The sequence below is a fragment of the Camelus dromedarius genome, chromosome 21 (genome assembly GCF_036321535.1).
Source record: "Camelus dromedarius isolate mCamDro1 chromosome 21, mCamDro1.pat, whole genome shotgun sequence".
In the NCBI taxonomy this organism is placed as follows: domain Eukaryota; kingdom Metazoa; phylum Chordata; class Mammalia; order Artiodactyla; family Camelidae; genus Camelus; species Camelus dromedarius.
Window position 1 is genome coordinate 8,789,737 of NC_087456.1, and position 24,992 is coordinate 8,814,728.

Here is a 24,992-nt window from a genome sequence, read left to right on the forward strand (position 1 = left end):
TACCCCGTATCGCCCTAGAGTACCGTGGTGAGTTGAGGGCTGTGAATATTCAGGGGGACAGAGATGATTTTGTTGGATGATACATGAAGAAGTTATACTCATTGATCATCCCTGTTTACTCACAAGGTCCTAGTGAAAATATGCACTGTGACTATGTATGCTGGTATGCTCTTTTGAAACTGTGGACCATAAACACTTCTTAAGGACTGAGAAAACATTGATACTCTTCGTCTTTGAAGACGAGGGGAATTAATTTTTTGTGAGACAAAGCTTATGTGGAGAAGACACTACTGGGATTAAAACAAAAATCAAAGTCAACTCTCCTTATGGGATTGTTAATCATTTTCTAATCATCAGTTTCAGATAGACTACACCAAAAGCACCAGGAGCAACATAAATGATGTTAAGTCAGATTTAAATGTGCTAATACGAAAGAATGTCCAAGACATACTATGCCGACCAGGAAAAGATACAAAGTATGGAGTATAATACTACTTGAAGAGCTTTTAAAGCACACTAAGTTTTATGATTTCTACTTCACTACTAGGATTTCCATTATAAACTACAGAGTTGTGTTGTACATTTTATGCATACATCCTCACCTACATGTGCAAATATGTATTTAGACTGAATTCCTGGGAGTAAACTTGCAGTGTTCTAGGTGTATGTGGATTTTTTTATTTGAGAAACAATCAGTCTTTTTCTAAATCAAACAAAAAATTAAAATGCGTAATTTTGTATTCATACGGATGGTGCATTGATTCAAATTTATTTTTGCAGGTAGCAATCCTCCCGCTTCAGCCAATCCTGCAGGTGCAAACTATCCAGGTTCAGTAACCTTTTATCCTTCTAATATTGTTCAGAACTTTATAGGTGATGGCTACCAAATCATTCTTATTTTAATTTGCATATCTTCGCTTATCAGTGAGATTCAACTTTTTCTTCTCTGTATTTCTTTATTTCTTATACTCTTTCTTCCTTTTTCTACTGGCTTTCTAAAATAGTCTTTCGGTGATGTGACAGTATAAAATGAAGACCTAGTACCATGAACCGAACTTTTCTCCGACGTTTCTATTTTTGCCTTATTTTCACAAGTCCGTTTTATCTTTAAGATTTTTATACTATGCTATAAGATGTAGGTTGCTTTGCATAATATTTAGCTATATCAGGGGTACACAAATAGAATTTTGTAAGTGTTCGATCATTGCAAAAGTACGCAGAGTCAAATTAGATCCCCTGATCTTCCTCTAGCATATTATCTGAGTTAATCTCTGTTAATAGTTTAGAGTGTATCTATATGTTTTTGTAGATCAAAATTCTTATATGTGTAGTTGTACATTTAGTTTGGGGGATATTTCCTCTGTTTTTCTTACACAGAAATGGTATCATTGTGTTCATATGTTTCTAAAAACTTCTTCTTTTGAATTTAGAGTATTGTTTGGAATATGATTTGATTTATATTTATCCTTACTCATGATGAATTCAATATACATCCTCATATTCGAACTGTTCTCCAATCAGCGGTCCTTCTATGTGCTAAGGTTTCACATTAACAGATAGTTGCATGTATCAATCGGTTCCCTCCTTGCTGTGAGTGTTGTTTATTTCTTATTGAAGCTTCAGGACTTCCCCATGCTGAAATAATACAAACATTGCAAACATGCGTCCTGATTGCATTGTTTGCATTTACAACTTTGGTACATTTGAAATCCTTCAGGTATGAGGAACGACATTGTGTTCCTCTTCACTCCACCCAACCCCAGCCAATGGCAAAGTAGTATCATTTGTTGAGTAAATTGTCCTCTCTCCAACACTTTTGAGGGGCCAGCTGTTGTCACCCGCTAAATCCACCGGCATTCTACTCTTCTGTAAGCTCCCTTGAAGTCTATCCCAATCTGTGCCAACAGAAAATCATTCTTTTCACTCTTCTTCTAGAATAGGTCGTAATGTCTGGCAGAACGCTTTTGCCCTGAAATGTACAGGCTACACTCATCTTAATGTTTCCAGGTCTACTTTTATTTTCTTTTTCGGAACATTTCACCTAATTTAGTAGCATTGGGTCTATGCACATTCACATCCAAGACTGTGGTGCATTTCCCAGACTGCAACCAGTTGGCTTCATTTTGCAAACTGGGACATTTCTGTTGTCCCCCCATTAAGACCAGTATTCCTACCACCCGCACCATTCTCCACCGCATAGAGTTATTATTTTTCTCTCTCCTGGGCATTCTTATTTGGCAACACAAAGGAAATCTCATAGCCACTGAAAGGCAGGAAAAGTCTTTATCTATTGAAATGAACTGGGTGATTGCTGGCCGGGACTACTGATCAGCTGCTCTGCTTAAGCCTAGAGAGTCTTTCTGAATATGATGGAAGGAATTATCTTCCTGATTTTAGGGACTGCACCTCTGGCATCTCTTTAAAGCAGCAGAAGCACGAGACCCGAGCAAGAATGGGTAGAGCACGAGCCTGGGCAGAGGGTACTCAGGGTGCTAGGGAGGCTCTGCTCACTCAAGTCACATCAAGCTGTGAGTTTACTTTCCTGTTTAATGAAGGTGTGGAACTCACAACTCCATTACTGGCTTCTCTTGTGTTTGTCGTTTCCTATTGTCCTACTATTTTCAAAGATTGAGGGGAATTATTCGTATTAACATGGTAATTAGAGCTCCTGTTTAGAAATGCTGTAAAGCTGGTACCCCGTATCGCCCTAGAGTACCGTGGTGAGTTGAGGGCTGTGAATATTCAGGGGGACAGAGATGATTTTGTTGGATGATACATGAAGAAGTTATACTCATTGATCATCCCTGTTTACTGACAAGGTCCTAGTGAAAATATGCACTGTGACTATGTATGCTGGTATGCTCTTTTGAAACTGTGGACCATAAACACTTCTTAAGGACTGAGAAAACATTGATACTCTTCGTCTTTGAAGACGAGGGGAATTAATTTTTTGTGAGACAAAGCTTATGTGGAGAAGACACTACTGGGATTAAAACAAAAATCAAAGTCAACTCTCCTTATGGGATTGTTAATCATTTTCTAATCATCAGTTTCAGATAGACTACACCAAAAGCACCAGGAGCAACATAAATGATGTTAAGTCAGATTTAAATGTGCTAATACGAAAGAATGTCCAAGACATACTATGCCGACCAGGAAAAGATACAAAGTATGGAGTATAATACTACTTGAAGAGCTTTTAAAGCACACTAAGTTTTATGATTTCTACTTCACTACTAGGATTTCCATTATAAACTACAGAGTTGTGTTGTACATTTTATGCATACATCCTCACCTACATGTGCAAATATGTATTTAGACTGAATTCCTGGGAGTAAACTTGCAGTGTTCTAGGTGTATGTGGATTTTTTTATTTGAGAAACAATCAGTCTTTTTCTAAATCAAACAAAAAATTGAAATGCGTAATTTTGTATTCATACGGATGGTGCATTGATTCAAATTTGTTTTTGCAGGTAGCAATCCTCCCGCTTCAGCCAATCCTGCAGGTGCAAACTATCCAGGTTCAGTAACCTTTTATCCTTCTAATATTGTTCAGAACTTTATAGGTGATGGCTACCAAATCATTCTTATTTTAATTTGCATATCTTCGCTTATCAGTGAGATTCAACTTTTTCTTCTCTGTATTTCTTTATTTCTTATACTCTTTCTTCCTTTTTCTACTGGCTTTCTAAAATAGTCTTTCGGTGATGTGACAGTATAAAATGAAGACCTAGTACCATGAACCGAACTTTTCTCCGACGTTTCTATTTTTGCCTTATTTTCACAAGTCCGTTTTATCTTTAAGATTTTTATACTATGCTATAAAATGTAGGTTGCTTTGCATAATATTTAGCTATATCAGGGGTACACAAATAGAATTTTGTAAGTGTTCGATCATTGCAAAAGTACGCAGAGTCAAATTAGATCCCCTGATCTTCCTCTAGCATATTATCTGAGTTAATCTCTGTTAATAGTTTAGAGTGTATCTATATGTTTTTGTAGATCAAAATTCTTATATGTGTAGTTGTACATTTAGTTTGGGGGATATTTCCTCTGTTTTTCTTACACAGAAATGGTATCATTGTGTTCATATGTTTCTAAAAACTTATTCTTTTGAATTTAGAGTATTGTTTGTAATACGATTTGATTTATATTTATCCTTACTCATGATGAATTCAATACACATCCTCATATTCGAACTGTTCTCCAATCAGCGGTCCTTCTATGTGCTAAAGTTTCACATTAACAGATATTTGCATGTATCAGTCTTTTCCCTCCTGGCTATGAGTGTTGTGTCTTTCTTCTAAAATCCTCCAGACTTCCCCATGCTAAAATCATAGAAACATTGCAAGCATGCATCCTGACTGCATTGTTTACATTTAAATACTTGGTGCATTTAAATCTTTGGTACCCTTGAAATCGTTCAGGTATGTGGAACGAACTTGTGTTCCTCTTCAGTCCAACCACCCCCAGCCAATGGCAAAGTAGTATCATTTGTTGAGTAAGTTGTCCTCTCTCCAACACTTTTGAGGGGCCAGTTGTTGTCACCCGTTAAATCCACCGGCATTCTACTCTTCTGTAAGCTCCCTTGAAGTCTATCCCAATCTGTGCCAACAGAAAATCATTCTTTTCACTCTTCTTTTAGAATAGGTCGTAATGTCTGGCAGAACACTTTTGCCCTGAAATGTACAGGCTACACTCATCTTAATGTTTCCAGGTCTACTTTTATTTTCTTTTTCGGAACATTTCACCTAATTTAGTAGCATTGGGTCTATGCACATTCACATCCAAGACTGTGGTGCATTTCCCAGACTGCAACCAGTTGGCTTCATTTTGCAAACTGGGACATTTCTGTTGTCCCCCCATTAAGACCAGTATTCCTACCACCCGCACCATTCTCCACCGCATAGAGTTATTATTTTTCTCTCTCCTGGGCATTCTTATTTGGCAACACAAAGGAAATCTCATAGCCACTGAAAGGCAGGAAAAGTCTTTATCTATTGAAATGAACTGGGTGATTGCTGGCCGGGACTACTGATCAGCTGCTCTGCTTAAGCCTAGAGAGTCTTTTTGAATGTGATGGAAGGAAGTTATCTTCCTGATTTTAGGGACTGCACCTCTGGCATCTCTTTAAAGCAGCAGAAGCACGAGACAAGAGCAAGAATGGGTAGAGCACGAGCCTGGGCAGAGGGTACTCAGGGTGCTAGGGAGGCTCTGCTCACTCAAGTCACATCAAGCTGTGAGTTTACTTTCCTGTTTAATGAAGGTGTGGAACTCACAACTCCATTACTGGCTTCTCTTGTGTTTGTCGTTTCCTATTGTCCTACTATTTTCAAAGATTGAGGGGAATTATTCGTATTAACATGGTAATTAGAGCTCCTGTTTAGAAATGCTGTAAAGCTGGTACCCCGTATCGCCCTAGAGTACCGTGGTGAGTTGAGGGCTGTGAATATTCAGGGGGACAGAGATGATTTTGTTGGATGATACATGAAGAAGTTATACTCATTGATCATCCCTGTTTACTCACAAGGTCCTAGTGAAAATATGCACTGTGACTATGTTTGCTGGTATGCTCTTTTGAAACTGTGGACCATAAACACTTCTTAAGGACTGAGAAAACATTGATACTCTTCGTCTTTGAAGACGAGGGGAATTAATTTTTTGTGAGACAAAGCTTATGTGGAGAAGACACTACTGGGATTAAAACAAAAATCAAAGTCAACTCTCCTTATGGGATTGTTAATCATTTTCTAATCATCAGTTTCAGATAGACTACACCAAAAGCACCAGGAGCAACATAAATGATGTTAAGTCAGATTTAAATGTGCTAATACGAAAGAATGTCCAAGACATACTATGCCGACCAGGAAAAGATACAAAGTATGGAGTATAATACTACTTGAAGAGCTTTTAAAGCACACTAAGTTTTATGATTTCTACTTCACTACTAGGATTTCCATTATAAACTACAGAGTTGTGTTGTACATTTTATGCATACATCCTCACCTACATGTGCAAATATGTATTTAGACTGAATTCCTGGGAGTAAACTTGCAGTGTTCTAGGTGTATGTGGATTTTTTTATTTGAGAAACAATCAGTCTTTTTCTAAATCAAACAAAAAATTGAAATGCGTAATTTTGTATTCATACGGATGGTGCATTGATTCAAATTTATTTTTGCAGGTAGCAATCCTCCCGCTTCAGCCAATCCTGCAGGTGCAAACTATCCAGGTTCAGTAACCTTTTATCCTTCTAATATTGTTCAGAACTTTATAGGTGATGGCTACCAAATCATTCTTATTTTAATTTGCATATCTTCGCTTATCAGTGAGATTCAACTTTTTCTTCTCTGTATTTCTTTATTTCTTATACTCTTTCTTCCTTTTTCTACTGGCTTTCTAAAATAGTCTTTCGGTGATGTGACAGTATAAAATGAAGACCTAGTACCATGAACCGAACTTTTCTCCGACGTTTCTATTTTTGCCTTATTTTCACAAGTCCGTTTTATCTTTAAGATTTTTATACTATGCTATAAAATGTAGGTTGCTTTGCATAATATTTAGCTATATCAGGGGTACACAAATAGAATTTTGTAAGTGTTCGATCATTGCAAAAGTACGCAGAGTCAAATTAGATCCCCTGATCTTCCTCTAGCATATTATCTGAGTTAATCTCTGTTAATAGTTTAGAGTGTATCTATATGTTTTTGTAGATCAAAATTCTTATATGTGTAGTTGTACATTTAGTTTGGGGGATATTTCCTCTGTTTTTCTTACACAGAAATGGTATCATTGTGTTCATATGTTTCTAAAAACTTATTCTTTTGAATTTAGAGTATTGTTTGTAATACGATTTGATTTATATTTATCCTTACTCATGATGAATTCAATACACATCCTCATATTCGAACTGTTCTCCAATCAGCGGTCCTTCTATGTGCTAAAGTTTCACATTAACAGATATTTGCATGTATCAGTCTTTTCCCTCCTGGCTATGAGTGTTGTGTCTTTCTTCTAAAATCCTCCAGACTTCCCCATGCTAAAATCATAGAAACATTGCAAGCATGCATCCTGACTGCATTGTTTACATTTAAATACTTGGTGCATTTAAATCTTTGGTACCCTTGAAATCGTTCAGGTATGTGGAACGAACTTGTGTTCCTCTTCAGTCCAACCACCCCCAGCCAATGGCAAAGTAGTATCATTTGTTGAGTAAGTTGTCCTCTCTCCAACACTTTTGAGGGGCCAGTTGTTGTCACCCGTTAAATCCACCGGCATTCTACTCTTCTGTAAGCTCCCTTGAAGTCTATCCCAATCTGTGCCAACAGAAAATCATTCTTTTCACTCTTCTTGTAGAATAGGTCGTAATGTCTGGCAGAACACTTTTGCCCTGAAATGTACAGGCTACACTCATCTTAATGTTTCCAGGTCTACTTTTATTTTCTTTTTCGGAACATTTCACCTAATTTAGTAGCATTGGGTCTATGCACATTCACATCCAAGACTGTGGTGCATTTCCCAGACTGCAACCAGTTGGCTTCATTTTGCAAACTGGGACATTTCTGTTGTCCCCCCATTAAGACCAGTATTCCTACCACCCGCACCATTCTCCACCGCATAGAGTTATTATTTTTCTCTCTCCTGGGCATTCTTATTTGGCAACACAAAGGAAATCTCATAGCCACTGAAAGGCAGGAAAAGTCTTTATCTATTGAAATGAACTGGGTGATTGCTGGCCGGGACTACTGATCAGCTGCTCTGCTTAAGCCTAGAGAGTCTTTTTGAATGTGATGGAAGGAAGTTATCTTCCTGATTTTAGGGACTGCACCTCTGGCATCTCTTTAAAGCAGCAGAAGCACGAGACAAGAGCAAGAATGGGTAGAGCACGAGCCTGGGCAGAGGGTACTCAGGGTGCTAGGGAGGCTCTGCTCACTCAAGTCACATCAAGCTGTGAGTTTACTTTCCTGTTTAATGAAGGTGTGGAACTCACAACTCCATTACTGGCTTCTCTTGTGTTTGTCGTTTCCTATTGTCCTACTATTTTCAAAGATTGAGGGGAATTATTCGTATTAACATGGTAATTAGAGCTCCTGTTTAGAAATGCTGTAAAGCTGGTACCCCGTATCGCCCTAGAGTACCGTGGTGAGTTGAGGGCTGTGAATATTCAGGGGGACAGAGATGATTTTGTTGGATGATACATGAAGAAGTTATACTCATTGATCATCCCTGTTTACTCACAAGGTCCTAGTGAAAATATGCACTGTGACTATGTTTGCTGGTATGCTCTTTTGAAACTGTGGACCATAAACACTTCTTAAGGACTGAGAAAACATTGATACTCTTCGTCTTTGAAGACGAGGGGAATTAATTTTTTGTGAGACAAAGCTTATGTGGAGAAGACACTACTGGGATTAAAACAAAAATCAAAGTCAACTCTCCTTATGGGATTGTTAATCATTTTCTAATCATCAGTTTCAGATAGACTACACCAAAAGCACCAGGAGCAACATAAATGATGTTAAGTCAGATTTAAATGTGCTAATACGAAAGAATGTCCAAGACATACTATGCCGACCAGGAAAAGATACAAAGTATGGAGTATAATACTACTTGAAGAGCTTTTAAAGCACACTAAGTTTTATGATTTCTACTTCACTACTAGGATTTCCATTATAAACTACAGAGTTGTGTTGTACATTTTATGCATACATCCTCACCTACATGTGCAAATATGTATTTAGACTGAATTCCTGGGAGTAAACTTGCAGTGTTCTAGGTGTATGTGGATTTTTTTATTTGAGAAACAATCAGTCTTTTTCTAAATCAAACAAAAAATTGAAATGCGTAATTTTGTATTCATACGGATGGTGCATTGATTCAAATTTATTTTTGCAGGTAGCAATCCTCCCGCTTCAGCCAATCCTGCAGGTGCAAACTATCCAGGTTCAGTAACCTTTTATCCTTCTAATATTGTTCAGAACTTTATAGGTGATGGCTACCAAATCATTCTTATTTTAATTTGCATATCTTCGCTTATCAGTGAGATTCAACTTTTTCTTCTCTGTATTTCTTTATTTCTTATACTCTTTCTTCCTTTTTCTACTGGCTTTCTAAAATAGTCTTTCGGTGATGTGACAGTATAAAATGAAGACCTAGTACCATGAACCGAACTTTTCTCCGACGTTTCTATTTTTGCCTTATTTTCACAAGTCCGTTTTATCTTTAAGATTTTTATACTATGCTATAAAATGTAGGTTGCTTTGCATAATATTTAGCTATATCAGGGGTACACAAATAGAATTTTGTAAGTGTTCGATCATTGCAAAAGTACGCAGAGTCAAATTAGATCCCCTGATCTTCCTCTAGCATATTATCTGAGTTAATCTCTGTTAATAGTTTAGAGTGTATCTATATGTTTTTGTAGATCAAAATTCTTATATGTGTAGTTGTACATTTAGTTTGGGGGATATTTCCTCTGTTTTTCTTACACAGAAATGGTATCATTGTGTTCATATGTTTCTAAAAACTTATTCTTTTGAATTTAGAGTATTGTTTGTAATACGATTTGATTTATATTTATCCTTACTCATGATGAATTCAATACACATCCTCATATTCGAACTGTTCTCCAATCAGCGGTCCTTCTATGTGCTAAAGTTTCACATTAACAGATATTTGCATGTATCAGTCTTTTCCCTCCTGGCTATGAGTGTTGTGTCTTTCTTCTAAAATCCTCCAGACTTCCCCATGCTAAAATCATAGAAACATTGCAAGCATGCATCCTGACTGCATTGTTTACATTTAAATACTTGGTGCATTTAAATCTTTGGTACCCTTGAAATCGTTCAGGTATGTGGAACGAACTTGTGTTCCTCTTCAGTCCAACCACCCCCAGCCAATGGCAAAGTAGTATCATTTGTTGAGTAAGTTGTCCTCTCTCCAACACTTTTGAGGGGCCAGTTGTTGTCACCCGTTAAATCCACCGGCATTCTACTCTTCTGTAAGCTCCCTTGAAGTCTATCCCAATCTGTGCCAACAGAAAATCATTCTTTTCACTCTTCTTTTAGAATAGGTCGTAATGTCTGGCAGAACACTTTTGCCCTGAAATGTACAGGCTACACTCATCTTAATGTTTCCAGGTCTACTTTTATTTTCTTTTTCGGAACATTTCACCTAATTTAGTAGCATTGGGTCTATGCACATTCACATCCAAGACTGTGGTGCATTTCCCAGACTGCAACCAGTTGGCTTCATTTTGCAAACTGGGACATTTCTGTTGTCCCCCCATTAAGACCAGTATTCCTACCACCCGCACCATTCTCCACCGCATAGAGTTATTATTTTTCTCTCTCCTGGGCATTCTTATTTGGCAACACAAAGGAAATCTCATAGCCACTGAAAGGCAGGAAAAGTCTTTATCTATTGAAATGAACTGGGTGATTGCTGGCCGGGACTACTGATCAGCTGCTCTGCTTAAGCCTAGAGAGTCTTTTTGAATGTGATGGAAGGAAGTTATCTTCCTGATTTTAGGGACTGCACCTCTGGCATCTCTTTAAAGCAGCAGAAGCACGAGACAAGAGCAAGAATGGGTAGAGCACGAGCCTGGGCAGAGGGTACTCAGGGTGCTAGGGAGGCTCTGCTCACTCAAGTCACATCAAGCTGTGAGTTTACTTTCCTGTTTAATGAAGGTGTGGAACTCACAACTCCATTACTGGCTTCTCTTGTGTTTGTCGTTTCCTATTGTCCTACTATTTTCAAAGATTGAGGGGAATTATTCGTATTAACATGGTAATTAGAGCTCCTGTTTAGAAATGCTGTAAAGCTGGTACCCCGTATCGCCCTAGAGTACCGTGGTGAGTTGAGGGCTGTGAATATTCAGGGGGACAGAGATGATTTTGTTGGATGATACATGAAGAAGTTATACTCATTGATCATCCCTGTTTACTCACAAGGTCCTAGTGAAAATATGCACTGTGACTATGTTTGCTGGTATGCTCTTTTGAAACTGTGGACCATAAACACTTCTTAAGGACTGAGAAAACATTGATACTCTTCGTCTTTGAAGACGAGGGGAATTAATTTTTTGTGAGACAAAGCTTATGTGGAGAAGACACTACTGGGATTAAAACAAAAATCAAAGTCAACTCTCCTTATGGGATTGTTAATCATTTTCTAATCATCAGTTTCAGATAGACTACACCAAAAGCACCAGGAGCAACATAAATGATGTTAAGTCAGATTTAAATGTGCTAATACGAAAGAATGTCCAAGACATACTATGCCGACCAGGAAAAGATACAAAGTATGGAGTATAATACTACTTGAAGAGCTTTTAAAGCACACTAAGTTTTATGATTTCTACTTCACTACTAGGATTTCCATTATAAACTACAGAGTTGTGTTGTACATTTTATGCATACATCCTCACCTACATGTGCAAATATGTATTTAGACTGAATTCCTGGGAGTAAACTTGCAGTGTTCTAGGTGTATGTGGATTTTTTTATTTGAGAAACAATCAGTCTTTTTCTAAATCAAACAAAAAATTGAAATGCGTAATTTTGTATTCATACGGATGGTGCATTGATTCAAATTTATTTTTGCAGGTAGCAATCCTCCCGCTTCAGCCAATCCTGCAGGTGCAAACTATCCAGGTTCAGTAACCTTTTATCCTTCTAATATTGTTCAGAACTTTATAGGTGATGGCTACCAAATCATTCTTATTTTAATTTGCATATCTTCGCTTATCAGTGAGATTCAACTTTTTCTTCTCTGTATTTCTTTATTTCTTATACTCTTTCTTCCTTTTTCTACTGGCTTTCTAAAATAGTCTTTCGGTGATGTGACAGTATAAAATGAAGACCTAGTACCATGAACCGAACTTTTCTCCGACGTTTCTATTTTTGCCTTATTTTCACAAGTCCGTTTTATCTTTAAGATTTTTATACTATGCTATAAAATGTAGGTTGCTTTGCATAATATTTAGCTATATCAGGGGTACACAAATAGAATTTTGTAAGTGTTCGATCATTGCAAAAGTACGCAGAGTCAAATTAGATCCCCTGATCTTCCTCTAGCATATTATCTGAGTTAATCTCTGTTAATAGTTTAGAGTGTATCTATATGTTTTTGTAGATCAAAATTCTTATATGTGTAGTTGTACATTTAGTTTGGGGGATATTTCCTCTGTTTTTCTTACACAGAAATGGTATCATTGTGTTCATATGTTTCTAAAAACTTATTCTTTTGAATTTAGAGTATTGTTTGTAATACGATTTGATTTATATTTATCCTTACTCATGATGAATTCAATACACATCCTCATATTCGAACTGTTCTCCAATCAGCGGTCCTTCTATGTGCTAAAGTTTCACATTAACAGATATTTGCATGTATCAGTCTTTTCCCTCCTGGCTATGAGTGTTGTGTCTTTCTTCTAAAATCCTCCAGACTTCCCCATGCTAAAATCATAGAAACATTGCAAGCATGCATCCTGACTGCATTGTTTACATTTAAATACTTGGTGCATTTAAATCTTTGGTACCCTTGAAATCGTTCAGGTATGTGGAACGAACTTGTGTTCCTCTTCAGTCCAACCACCCCCAGCCAATGGCAAAGTAGTATCATTTGTTGAGTAAGTTGTCCTCTCTCCAACACTTTTGAGGGGCCAGTTGTTGTCACCCGTTAAATCCACCGGCATTCTACTCTTCTGTAAGCTCCCTTGAAGTCTATCCCAATCTGTGCCAACAGAAAATCATTCTTTTCACTCTTCTTTTAGAATAGGTCGTAATGTCTGGCAGAACACTTTTGCCCTGAAATGTACAGGCTACACTCATCTTAATGTTTCCAGGTCTACTTTTATTTTCTTTTTCGGAACATTTCACCTAATTTAGTAGCATTGGGTCTATGCACATTCACATCCAAGACTGTGGTGCATTTCCCAGACTGCAACCAGTTGGCTTCATTTTGCAAACTGGGACATTTCTGTTGTCCCCCCATTAAGACCAGTATTCCTACCACCCGCACCATTCTCCACCGCATAGAGTTATTATTTTTCTCTCTCCTGGGCATTCTTATTTGGCAACACAAAGGAAATCTCATAGCCACTGAAAGGCAGGAAAAGTCTTTATCTATTGAAATGAACTGGGTGATTGCTGGCCGGGACTACTGATCAGCTGCTCTGCTTAAGCCTAGAGAGTCTTTTTGAATGTGATGGAAGGAAGTTATCTTCCTGATTTTAGGGACTGCACCTCTGGCATCTCTTTAAAGCAGCAGAAGCACGAGACAAGAGCAAGAATGGGTAGAGCACGAGCCTGGGCAGAGGGTACTCAGGGTGCTAGGGAGGCTCTGCTCACTCAAGTCACATCAAGCTGTGAGTTTACTTTCCTGTTTAATGAAGGTGTGGAACTCACAACTCCATTACTGGCTTCTCTTGTGTTTGTCGTTTCCTATTGTCCTACTATTTTCAAAGATTGAGGGGAATTATTCGTATTAACATGGTAATTAGAGCTCCTGTTTAGAAATGCTGTAAAGCTGGTACCCCGTATCGCCCTAGAGTACCGTGGTGAGTTGAGGGCTGTGAATATTCAGGGGGACAGAGATGATTTTGTTGGATGATACATGAAGAAGTTATACTCATTGATCATCCCTGTTTACTCACAAGGTCCTAGTGAAAATATGCACTGTGACTATGTTTGCTGGTATGCTCTTTTGAAACTGTGGACCATAAACACTTCTTAAGGACTGAGAAAACATTGATACTCTTCGTCTTTGAAGACGAGGGGAATTAATTTTTTGTGAGACAAAGCTTATGTGGAGAAGACACTACTGGGATTAAAACAAAAATCAAAGTCAACTCTCCTTATGGGATTGTTAATCATTTTCTAATCATCAGTTTCAGATAGACTACACCAAAAGCACCAGGAGCAACATAAATGATGTTAAGTCAGATTTAAATGTGCTAATACGAAAGAATGTCCAAGACATACTATGCCGACCAGGAAAAGATACAAAGTATGGAGTATAATACTACTTGAAGAGCTTTTAAAGCACACTAAGTTTTATGATTTCTACTTCACTACTAGGATTTCCATTATAAACTACAGAGTTGTGTTGTACATTTTATGCATACATCCTCACCTACATGTGCAAATATGTATTTAGACTGAATTCCTGGGAGTAAACTTGCAGTGTTCTAGGTGTATGTGGATTTTTTTATTTGAGAAACAATCAGTCTTTTTCTAAATCAAACAAAAAATTGAAATGCGTAATTTTGTATTCATACGGATGGTGCATTGATTCAAATTTATTTTTGCAGGTAGCAATCCTCCCGCTTCAGCCAATCCTGCAGGTGCAAACTATCCAGGTTCAGTAACCTTTTATCCTTCTAATATTGTTCAGAACTTTATAGGTGATGGCTACCAAATCATTCTTATTTTAATTTGCATATCTTCGCTTATCAGTGAGATTCAACTTTTTCTTCTCTGTATTTCTTTATTTCTTATACTCTTTCTTCCTTTTTCTACTGGCTTTCTAAAATAGTCTTTCGGTGATGTGACAGTATAAAATGAAGACCTAGTACCATGAACCGAACTTTTCTCCGACGTTTCTATTTTTGCCTTATTTTCACAAGTCCGTTTTATCTTTAAGATTTTTATACTATGCTATAAGATGTAGGTTGCTTTGCATAATATTTAGCTATATCAGGGGTACACAAATAGAATTTTGTAAGTGTTCGATCATTGCAAAAGTACGCAAAGTCAAATTAGATCCCCTGATCTTCCTCTAGCATATTATCTGAGTTAATCTCTGTTAATAGTTTAGAGTGTATCTATATGTTTTTGTAGATCAAAATTCTTATATGTGTAGTTGTACATTTAGTTTGGGGGATATTTCCTCTGTTTTTCTTACACAGAAATGGTATCATTGTGTTCATATGTTTCTAAAAACTTCTTCTTTTGAATTTAGAGTATTGTTTGGAATATGATTTGATTTATATTTATCCTTACTCATGATGAATTCAATATACATCCTCATATTCGAACTGTTCTCCAATCAGCGGTCCTTCTATGTGCTAAGGTTTCACATTAACAGATAGTTGCATGTATCAATCGGTTCCCTCCTTGCTGTGAGTGTTGTTTATTTCTTATTGAAGCTTCAGGACTTCCCCATGCTGAAATAATACAAACATTGCAAACATGCGTCCTGATTGCATTGTTTGCATTTACAACTTTGGTACATTTGAAATCCTTCAGGTATGAGGAACGACATTGTGTTCCTCTTCACTCCACCCAACCCCAGCCAATGGCAAAGTAGTATCATTTGTTGAGTAAATTGTCCTCTCTCCAACACTTTTGAGGGGCCAGCTGTTGTCACCCGCTAAATCCACCGGCATTCTACTCTTCTGTAAGCTCCCTTGAAGTCTATCCCAATCTGTGCCAACAGAAAATCATTCTTTTCACTCTTCTTCTAGAATAGGTCGTAATGTCTGGCAGAACGCTTTTGCCCTGAAATGTACAGGCTACACTCATCTTAATGTTTCCAGGTCTACTTTTATTTTCTTTTTCGGAACATTTCACCTAATTTAGTAGCATTGGGTCTATGCACATTCACATCCAAGACTGTGGTGCATTTCCCAGACTGCAACCAGTTGGCTTCATTTTGCAAACTGGGACATTTCTGTTGTCCCCCCATTAAGACCAGTATTCCTACCACCCGCACCATTCTCCACCGCATAGAGTTATTATTTTTCTCTCTCCTGGGCATTCTTATTTGGCAACACAAAGGAAATCTCATAGCCACTGAAAGGCAGGAAAAGTCTTTATCTATTGAAATGAACTGGGTGATTGCTGGCCGGGACTACTGATCAGCTGCTCTGCTTAAGCCTAGAGAGTCTTTTTGAATGTGATGGAAGGAAGTTATCTTCCTGATTTTAGGGACTGCACCTCTGGCATCTCTTTAAAGCAGCAGAAGCACGAGACAAGAGCAAGAATGGGTAGAGCACGAGCCTGGGCAGAGGGTACTCAGGGTGCTAGGGAGGCTCTGCTCACTCAAGTCACATCAAGCTGTGAGTTTACTTTCCTGTTTAATGAAGGTGTGGAACTCACAGCTCCATTACTGGCTTCTCTTGTGTTTGTCGTTTCCTATTGTCCTACTATTTTCAAAGATTGAGGGGAATTATTCGTATTAACATGGTAATTAGAGCTCCTGTTTAGAAATGCTGTAAAGCTGGTACCCCGTATCGCCCTAGAGTACCGTGGTGAGTTGAGGGCTGTGAATATTCAGGGGGACAGAGATGATTTTGTTGGATGATACATGAAGAAGTTATACTCATTGATCATCCCTGTTTACTCACAAGGTCCTAGTGAAAATATGCACTGTGACTATGTTTGCTGGTATGCTCTTTTGAAACTGTGGACCATAAACACTTCTTAAGGACTGAGAAAACATTGATACTCTTCGTCTTTGAAGATGAGGGGAATTAATTTTTTGTGAGACAAAGCTTATGTGGAGAAGACACTACTGGGATTAAAACAAAAATCAAAGTCAACTCTCCTTATGGGATTGTTAATCATTTTCTAATCATCAGTTTCAGATAGACTACACCAAAAGCACCAGGAGCAACATTAATGATGTTAATTCAGGTTTAAATGTGCTAATACGAAAGAATGTCCAAGACATACTATGCCGACCAGGAAAAGATACAAAGTATGGGGTATAATACTACTTGAAGAGCTTTTAAAGCACACTAACTTTTATGATTTATACTTGACTACGAGGATTTCCATTATAAACTGCAGAGTTGTGTTGTACATTTTATGCATACATCTTCACCTATGTGTAAAAATGTATATTTAGACTGAATTCCTGGGAGTAAACTTGCAATGTTCTGGGTGTATGTGGATTTTTTACTTGAGAAACCATCAGTCTTTTTCTAAATCAAGCAAAAAAATGAAATGCATAATTTTGTATTGATAAGGCTGGTGCATTGATTCCAATTTCTTTCTGCAGGAAGCAAGCCTCCCGCTTCTGCCAGTCCTGCAGGTCTAAACTATCCAGGTACAGTAACCTTTTATCCTTCTAATATTGTTCAGAACTTCATAGGTGATGGCTACCAAATCACGTCTTATTTTAATTTGCATTTCTTCGGTTATCAGTGAGATTCAACTTTCTCTTCTCTGTATTTCTTTATTTCTTATATTCTTTCTTCCTTTTTCTCCTGGCTTTCTAAAATAGTTTTTCAGTGATGTGACAGTATAAAATGAAGCCCTAGTACCATGAAGTGAACTTTTCTCCGACGTTTCTATTTTTGCCTTATGTTCACTAGTCAGTTTTATCTTTTATATTTTTATACTGTGCTATAAGTTGTAGGTTGCTTTGCATAATATTTAGTTATATCAGGGGTACACTAATAGAATTTTGTAAGTGTTCGATCATTGCAAAATTACGCAGAGCCCGATTTGATCGCCTGATCTTTCTCTAGCCTATTACCTGAGTTAATCACGGTTAATAGTTTAGAGTGTCTCTATATGTTTTTGTAGATCAAAATTCTTAAATGTGTAATTTCACATTTATTTTGGGTGATTTTTCCTCTGTTTTTCTTACAGAGAAATGTTATCATTGTGTTCATATGTTTCTAAAAACTTACTCTTTTTGAATTTAGTGTCTTGTTTGGAATATGATTTGATTTATTTTTATACTTACTCATGATCACTTCAATATACATCCTCATATTCGAACTGTTCTCCAACCAGTGGTCCTTCTATGTGCTAAGGTTTCACATTAACAGATAGTTGCATGTATCAGTCTTTTCCCTCCTGGCTATGAGTGTTGTGTCTCTCTTCTAAAATCCTCAAGAATACCCCACGCTGAAATCATAGAAACATTACAAGCATGCATCCTGATTGCATTGTTTGCATTTAAATCTTTGGTACATTTGAAATCGTTCAGGTATGTGGAACGACCTTGTGTTCCTCTTCACTCCACCCACCCCCAGCCAATGGCAAAGTAGTATCATTTGTTGAGCAAATTGTCCTCTCTCCAACAGTTTTGAGTGGTCAGTTGTTGTCACCCGTTAAATCTACCGGTGATCTAGTCTTCTGTAAGCTCCCTTGAACTGTGTCCCAGGTTGTGCCAACAGGAAATCATTCTTTTCACTCTTCTTCTAGAATAGGTCGTAATGTCTGGCAGAACGCTTTTGTCTTGAAATGTACAGGCTACGCTCATGTTAATGTTTCCAGGTCAACTTTTATTTTCTTTTTCGGACCATTTCAGCTAATTTAGTAGCATTGGGTCCATGCACATTCACGTCCAAGACTGTGCTCCTTTTCCCGGACTGCAACCAGTTGGCTTCATTTTACAAATTGGAACATTTCTGTTGTCCCCCCATTAAGACCAGTATTCCTACCACCCACACCATTCTCCACCGCATAGTGTTATAATTTTTCTCTCTCCTGGGCATTCTTATTTGGCAACACAAAGGAAATCTCATAGCCACTGAAAGGCAGGAAAAGTTTTTATCGATTGAAATGAACTGGGTGATTGTTGGCTCGGCTACTGTTCAGCTGCTCTGTTTAAATCCTGTGAGGCTATTTGAATGTGATGAAAGGAATTATCTTCCTGATTTTAGGGATTGCACCTCTGGCTTCTCTTTTCAGCAGTAGAAGCATAAAACAGGAGCAAGAATGGATAGAGCACGAACCTGGCATAGGGTACTCAGGTTTGCTAGGGAGGCTGTGCTCACTCAAGTAACATCACTGCTGTGAGTTTACTTTCCTGTTTAATGATGGTGTGGAACTCACAGCTCGATTACTGCCTTTTATTGTGTTTGTCTTTTTCATGTTGTCCTACTATTTTCAAAGATCGAGTGGTATTATTCATGTTAACATGGTAATTAGATCTCCTGTTTAGAAATGCTGTAAAGCTGTTTCCCTGTATCTCTCTAGAGTACCGTGGTGAGGTGAGGGCTCTGAAGATTCAGGGGGAAAGAGATGATTTTGTTGGACGATATATAAAGAAGTATACTCATTGACCCATCCGTGTTTAGTTCCAAGGTCCTAATGAAAATATGCACTGTGACTATGTTTGTTGATATGCTTGTTTGGAACAGTGGACTGTAAACACTTCTTAAGGACTGAGAAAACATTGATACTCTTTCGTCTTTGAAGACGAGTTGAATTAATTTTTTGCGAGACAAAGCTTATGTGGAGAAGAATCTACTGGGATTAAAAGAAAAATCAGTATCAACTCTCTTTATGGGATTGTTAATCATTTTTTAATCATCAGTTTTAGTAAGAGCATACCAAAACTCCAGTACTAACATGAATATTGTTAAGTCAGGTTTAAATGTGCTAATATGAACGAATGTCCAAGACATACTATGCCAACCAGAAAAATATACAAACTATGGAATATAATACTACTTGAAGCTTTTAAAGCCTGCTAAGTTTTATGATTTATACTTGACTACTAGGATTTCCATTATAAACTACAGAGTTGTGTTGTTCATTTTATGCCTACATCCTTACCTATGTGCAAATAGATATTTAGACTGAATTCTTTGTAGTAGTCTTGCAAAGATCTGAATGTAATTGTGTTTTTCACTTGAGTAATAATCTTTTCTTTCTTAAACAAAAAGATGAAATACGTAATTTTGTTTTGATTATGCTGGTGCATTGACTCAAATTTTATTACAGGTAGCAAGACTGCCTCTTCAGCCAATCCTGCAGGTCCTAACTATCCAGGTTCAGTAACTCTTTATCCTTCTTATATTATTAAGAACTTTATAGGTGATGTTCCAAATCATGTTTTATTTTATTTTACATTCCTTTAATTATCAGTGAGATTCAACTTTTTCTTCTCTATGTTTCTGTATTGTATTTTTTCTTCCTTTTTCTATTGGCTTTCTAAATTAGTTTTTCAGTTATTTGACACTATAAAATGAAGCCCCAATTACCATGAAGTGAACTTTTTTCTGTCGTTTGTATTTTTGCCTTATTTTCACTAGTCAGTTATTTTCTTTAAGTTTTTTATACTATGCTATTAGATGTAGTTTGCTTTGTATAAAATTTAGCTACATGACGGGTACACAAATATAATTTTGTAAGTTTTCAAACATTTTAAAATATTCAGGGTCAAATTAGATCCCCTGATCTTTCTCTAGCCTATTATCTGAGTTAATCACTGTTAATTGTTTAGAGTGTCTATATATATTTTTGTAGATCAAAATCCTTATGGTATAGTTATACATTTAGTTTTATGGATTTTTCCTCCTTTTTTCTTACACAGAAATTGTATCATTCTGTTCATATGTTTCTGAAGCTTACACTTTTTCTAATTAACGTCTTGTTTGGAATTATATTTTGATTTCTTCTTACCCTTATCATGATGACCTTACTATATGTCACCATATTTTATATAACTGTTCTCCAATCAGTGGTCATTATATGTGCTAAAGTTTTACATTCATAGGGAGTTGGATGAATCAATCTTTTCCTTAATGGCTATGAGTGTTGTGTCTTTCTTATAAAAGCTTCAGGACTTCCCCATGCTGAAATCATAGAAACATTGCAACCATGCATCCTGATTGCATTGTTTGCATTTAAATCTTTGGTACATTTGAAATCGTTCAGGTACGTGGAATGACCTTGTGTTCCTCTTCACTCCACCCACCCCCAGCCAATGGCAAAGTAGTACCATTTGTTGAGTAAATTGTCTTCTCTCCAACTGTTTTGAGGGGCCAATTTTTGTCACCCATTAAATCCATAGGTGTTCTAGTCTTCTGTAGGCTCCCTTGAACTCTGTCCCAGTCTGTGCCAACAGTAAATCATTCTTTTCACTCTACTTCTAGAATGTGTTTTAATGTCAGGCAGAATGCTTCCTGTCCTTAAGTGTACAGGCTACGCTCATGTTAATGTTTCCAGGTCAACTTTTATTTTCTTTTTCTTACCATTTCAGCTAATTAAGCAGCTTTAATAAATTCACTTTCAGGTCCAAAACTGTGCTTGATTTCCCAGACTATAACCAGTTTGCTTCATCTTTCATACTGTGACATTTCTGTCATCTTCCAAATAAGGCCAATATTTCCCCTATCTGCACTGTTCCCCACCTCATAGAGTTATTATTTTTCTCCCTCCTGGGCATTCTTATTTGGCAACAGAAAGGAAATCTCATAGCCACTGAAAGGCAGGAAAAGTCTTTATTTATCGAAATGATGTAGGTCCTTTCTGGCTAGGACTACTGATCATCTCCTCTGCTTAAGTCTTTGGAAACTATTTTGACATGGTAGAAGGAATTATCTTACTGATTTCAGGGCTTCCACCTCTTGGTTCTCTTTCGAGCAGCAGAAGCAAGAGAGAAAAGGAAGAATTGGTAGAGCCTTAGCCTGGGCAGAGGGCACTCAGGGTCCTATGTTGCTACCTAAGAAATGCAGTGACACTAGTGGGTTAAATAAAAACTTTAAATTTACCAAGAAACTCCCAGCTAACTAAACACGTTATTATAAAACTACTGAAAACAAAGCAAAAGAGAGAAAGAAATGAAGAATGGAAGGAAGGAAGGAGGGATGAAAGAAGGAAGAAAAAGAACGAAGGAAGGAAGAGAGAAAGAAATAAAAGGGAGCCAGTGAGAGTGGTAAAAGATATATTAAAGTCATACCCACCTAACCACCACCTTACTCAACTTCACTTCTCTTAAGGAACTGTAAAAAAATAATTGCTGCTAATGTGTTATAAGAAAAATTAAGCACTTAAACTAGAATTCTTTTCAGGGAGACATCTTTCAAAGCTGAAAGTGAAATAAACAAAACTTGTTTTAGATATACAAAATCTAAGGGAATTTGTTATTAGCGACTTGAACACGAGAATTGATAAACGAAGTTCACATAGTTGAAGAGAAATGATATCTGATTGAAATTTTGATCCAAGGAAAAGGAGGAAGAATACTCTTCAGGTTTAAAAAGCTTTATGTTATCTGGCCATCATCCACTGCTCAGATGTCACCTCATAAGATGTTCTCTGGAACTCACTGCCCAGCCCAGTGTTTTTTAGTTTTGGTTCTTTTTTTCCCAATTCTGCAAAAGTAATCTTGAAATCAGTCTAGAGGGCATGACCTGTATTTTACTTCTGAACAAGTAGAGTAGAGTGGGGAATGCCACAGTACACCAGCGTGAGGCCTAAGCATTTTGCATGGCTGGACTTTTCAACTTTTAAGTTTGAGTATTTAAAGTATCACCTTCTCCAAAAAGTCTTTGCTACCTTTCTAAAAGAGCAGGGAACTCTAACTAGTGTCACCATGATCTTAAAAAAAAAAAAAAAAAAAAAAAAAAAACAGTCCTAGAGCTAGAGTATCAAAAGTTGCTTTTGAACTTACCTTGAATTTGTATCTGGTAGTGAGATCTTCCTCAAAACTTGTCACTAATGGAAAAAAAAAATGAAGAAAGCCAATGAACTATAATACATTCTGTTCTAGGTGGAAAAACGTTCTTAGATTTCTCTAAATCTTTTTGCCTAGAATTCAAATGCACAAATAAAGTCTTTTTGTTTCTTCACTTAACATCTTGCCTTTCATCTCTTGCTTCTTTCCCTCCACTTGAAATTACTACCTTGCGCTAGTTTTTCTGTGTGAATGTAGCTTTCTATTAATTCTGGAATTTCTTCACTTTTCAGAAGCCACATGTAAACCTCCAGTGCTCGAGCATGGAAAAGTGATATCAGAAAGTAGAGAATTATTTTCCTACAGAGACGTGGTGATACTTGAATGCCTCCAGGGCTTTTCCCTTAATGGCAGCCATGCAGTCTTCTGTGGTGGCAACAGTACTTGGGAGCCTGAGATGCCAAAGTGCATTAAAGGTACAAATGTCTTTTCCTTCTGTCTTTTAACTTTCCCTTTTAGTTTTTATTTTTTTTCTCAGTGAAAAGAATAAGTGAAAAGAAGCACTCTGAGTATTTAATTCGGACTTATATTCATTTCCATGACAGATATTTGACAAAATTTACATAAAATTCTGCTGTTGTGGTTTTGCATGTTTTTAGAGAGTCAGCACATTATGTGCTAGCACATTACACAGGTATACTAATTTCTCTCCTTCGGTATTTTTACGTCTGAAAAGAGATAAGAATCATTTATCAGAGTAAATTGAAACATGGAAATTTTACCTTGAAATAAGTCAAGAATGAGAGGCACAATTCATATCACTTAAATGAGGGGAAAGCAGTACTCCCAAGTGGTCGATCCTATGTTATTTTGTTTTTCAGTGCTGTTTCCTCTCTATAGACTTCCAATATTAAGCCATTCACATTTAGTAATGTCTTGCTGATAATTTACAAAAGCATCCTTTAAGTTCCTGGGATTCACAGTCACCATTTTTAGTAACAAAAAGAGGAAGAACACACTTACAATTATGTTAGCATGATAATTAGAACACCTTTTTATAATTTCTGTAAAGCTGGTAGCCTCTAGCCTCCTAGAGTAGCTTGGTGAATGCTGGGAATTTTAGGGGGAAAGAGGTGATTTTTGTTCGATGATATGTCAAGACCGCATATAAATTTGTACTTATTGGCCCATCCCTGTTTAGTCACATGGTCCTAGTAAGAATATGCACTGTGGCAGACTATGTTTGTTGATATGCTGTTTTTAAAGGTTTGACCATAAGCATTTTTTAAAGACTTATAAAATAATGATACAGTTGAGCGTTTGAAGAAGAGGGGAATTGTTTGTGAGAAAAAGCTCATGGAGAGAAGAAACTGTAGGGATCTTTTTTTAAAAAAATGAATATCAGTTCTCCTATTGGATTGTTAATCAGCTTTTATCATCAGTTAGAGAAAGGCTACTAAAAGCATCAGTAGAAACATAAAATGGTGTTAAGTCAGTTTTAAAACTGCTAAGAAAAAATGTCCAAAATACTAAGTGAAAAAAAAAAGATACAAATTGTGGAATAAAATAGTGCTTGCATCTTTTACTCTTTCCAAAAAACAGCTTTTGGTTTGATTGATTTTTTTCTGTTGTTTTTTTTTAATCTCTATTTTATTTATTTCCTCCCTGATCTTCATTATTTCCTTCCTTCTGCTCACTTTTGGGTTTTTTGCTCTTCTTTTTCTAATTCTTTTAGCTGGTAGATTAGATTGTTTATTTGACAATCTAACCCACCTTCCTTTCTTTGAGGAAGGTCTTTTTTAAAAGAATACTAAGTTTTATGATTTATAGCTACTTAACTACTAGGATTTCCATTATAAAGTAAAAAGTTGTATTGACCATTTTATGCATACTTCCTTGCCTACTCATGCAAATATATGTTTAGACTAAATTCCCAGGAGCAGAATTGCAAATTTCTGAGTGTATCTGTATTACTTATTTTGAGAAATAATTAATCTTTCTCTAAAATATAAAAATTAAATGCATAATTTTATATTGATAAGGCTGGTGCATTGAGTCAAATTTATTTTTTCAGGTTATGATTCTGCTGATACAACCAAGGAGCCAGTTTCAAACTATCCAGGTTCAGTAACTCTGTACTTATATTGTTAAGAACTTTATCAGGTGATGGGTACAAAATCATGTCTTATTTAATTTGCATTTCTTTAATTATCAATGAGGTTGAACTTTTTCTTGTCTACATTTATTTATTCATATTCTTTGTTCCTTTTTCTAGTAGGTTTCCAAAATATTTTTCTTGTTGATTTGAATTTATTATAAATTAAACCTTTTTCATGTGAAGTGATCTATTTTCCTAAGTTTTTTTTTTTTTGCCTTATTTTCACTATCAGTTTTCTTTTAAGATTTTTATACTATACTATTAGATGTAGGTTGCTTTTTATAAATTTTTGTTATATGAGTGGTACACAAATATATTTTTGTAAATTTTCAAACATTGCAAAAGTACACAGAGTGAAATTAGATCCCCTGATCTCTCTCTAGCCTATTACCTGAGTTAATCACTGTTTATAGTTTAGAGTGTCTCTATATATTTCTGTAGATCAAAATCCTTTTATGTGTAG

The 24,992-nt window shown here is 36.7% G+C and overlaps 1 pseudogene; it reads left to right on the forward strand.

Moving 5' to 3' along the window:
- The window catches only part of LOC135318817 (membrane cofactor protein-like), an 83,775-nt pseudogene extending 59,253 nt beyond the window's left edge, over positions 1 to 24,522 (forward strand).
- The last annotated feature ends 470 nt before the right edge of the window (positions 24,523 to 24,992 follow it).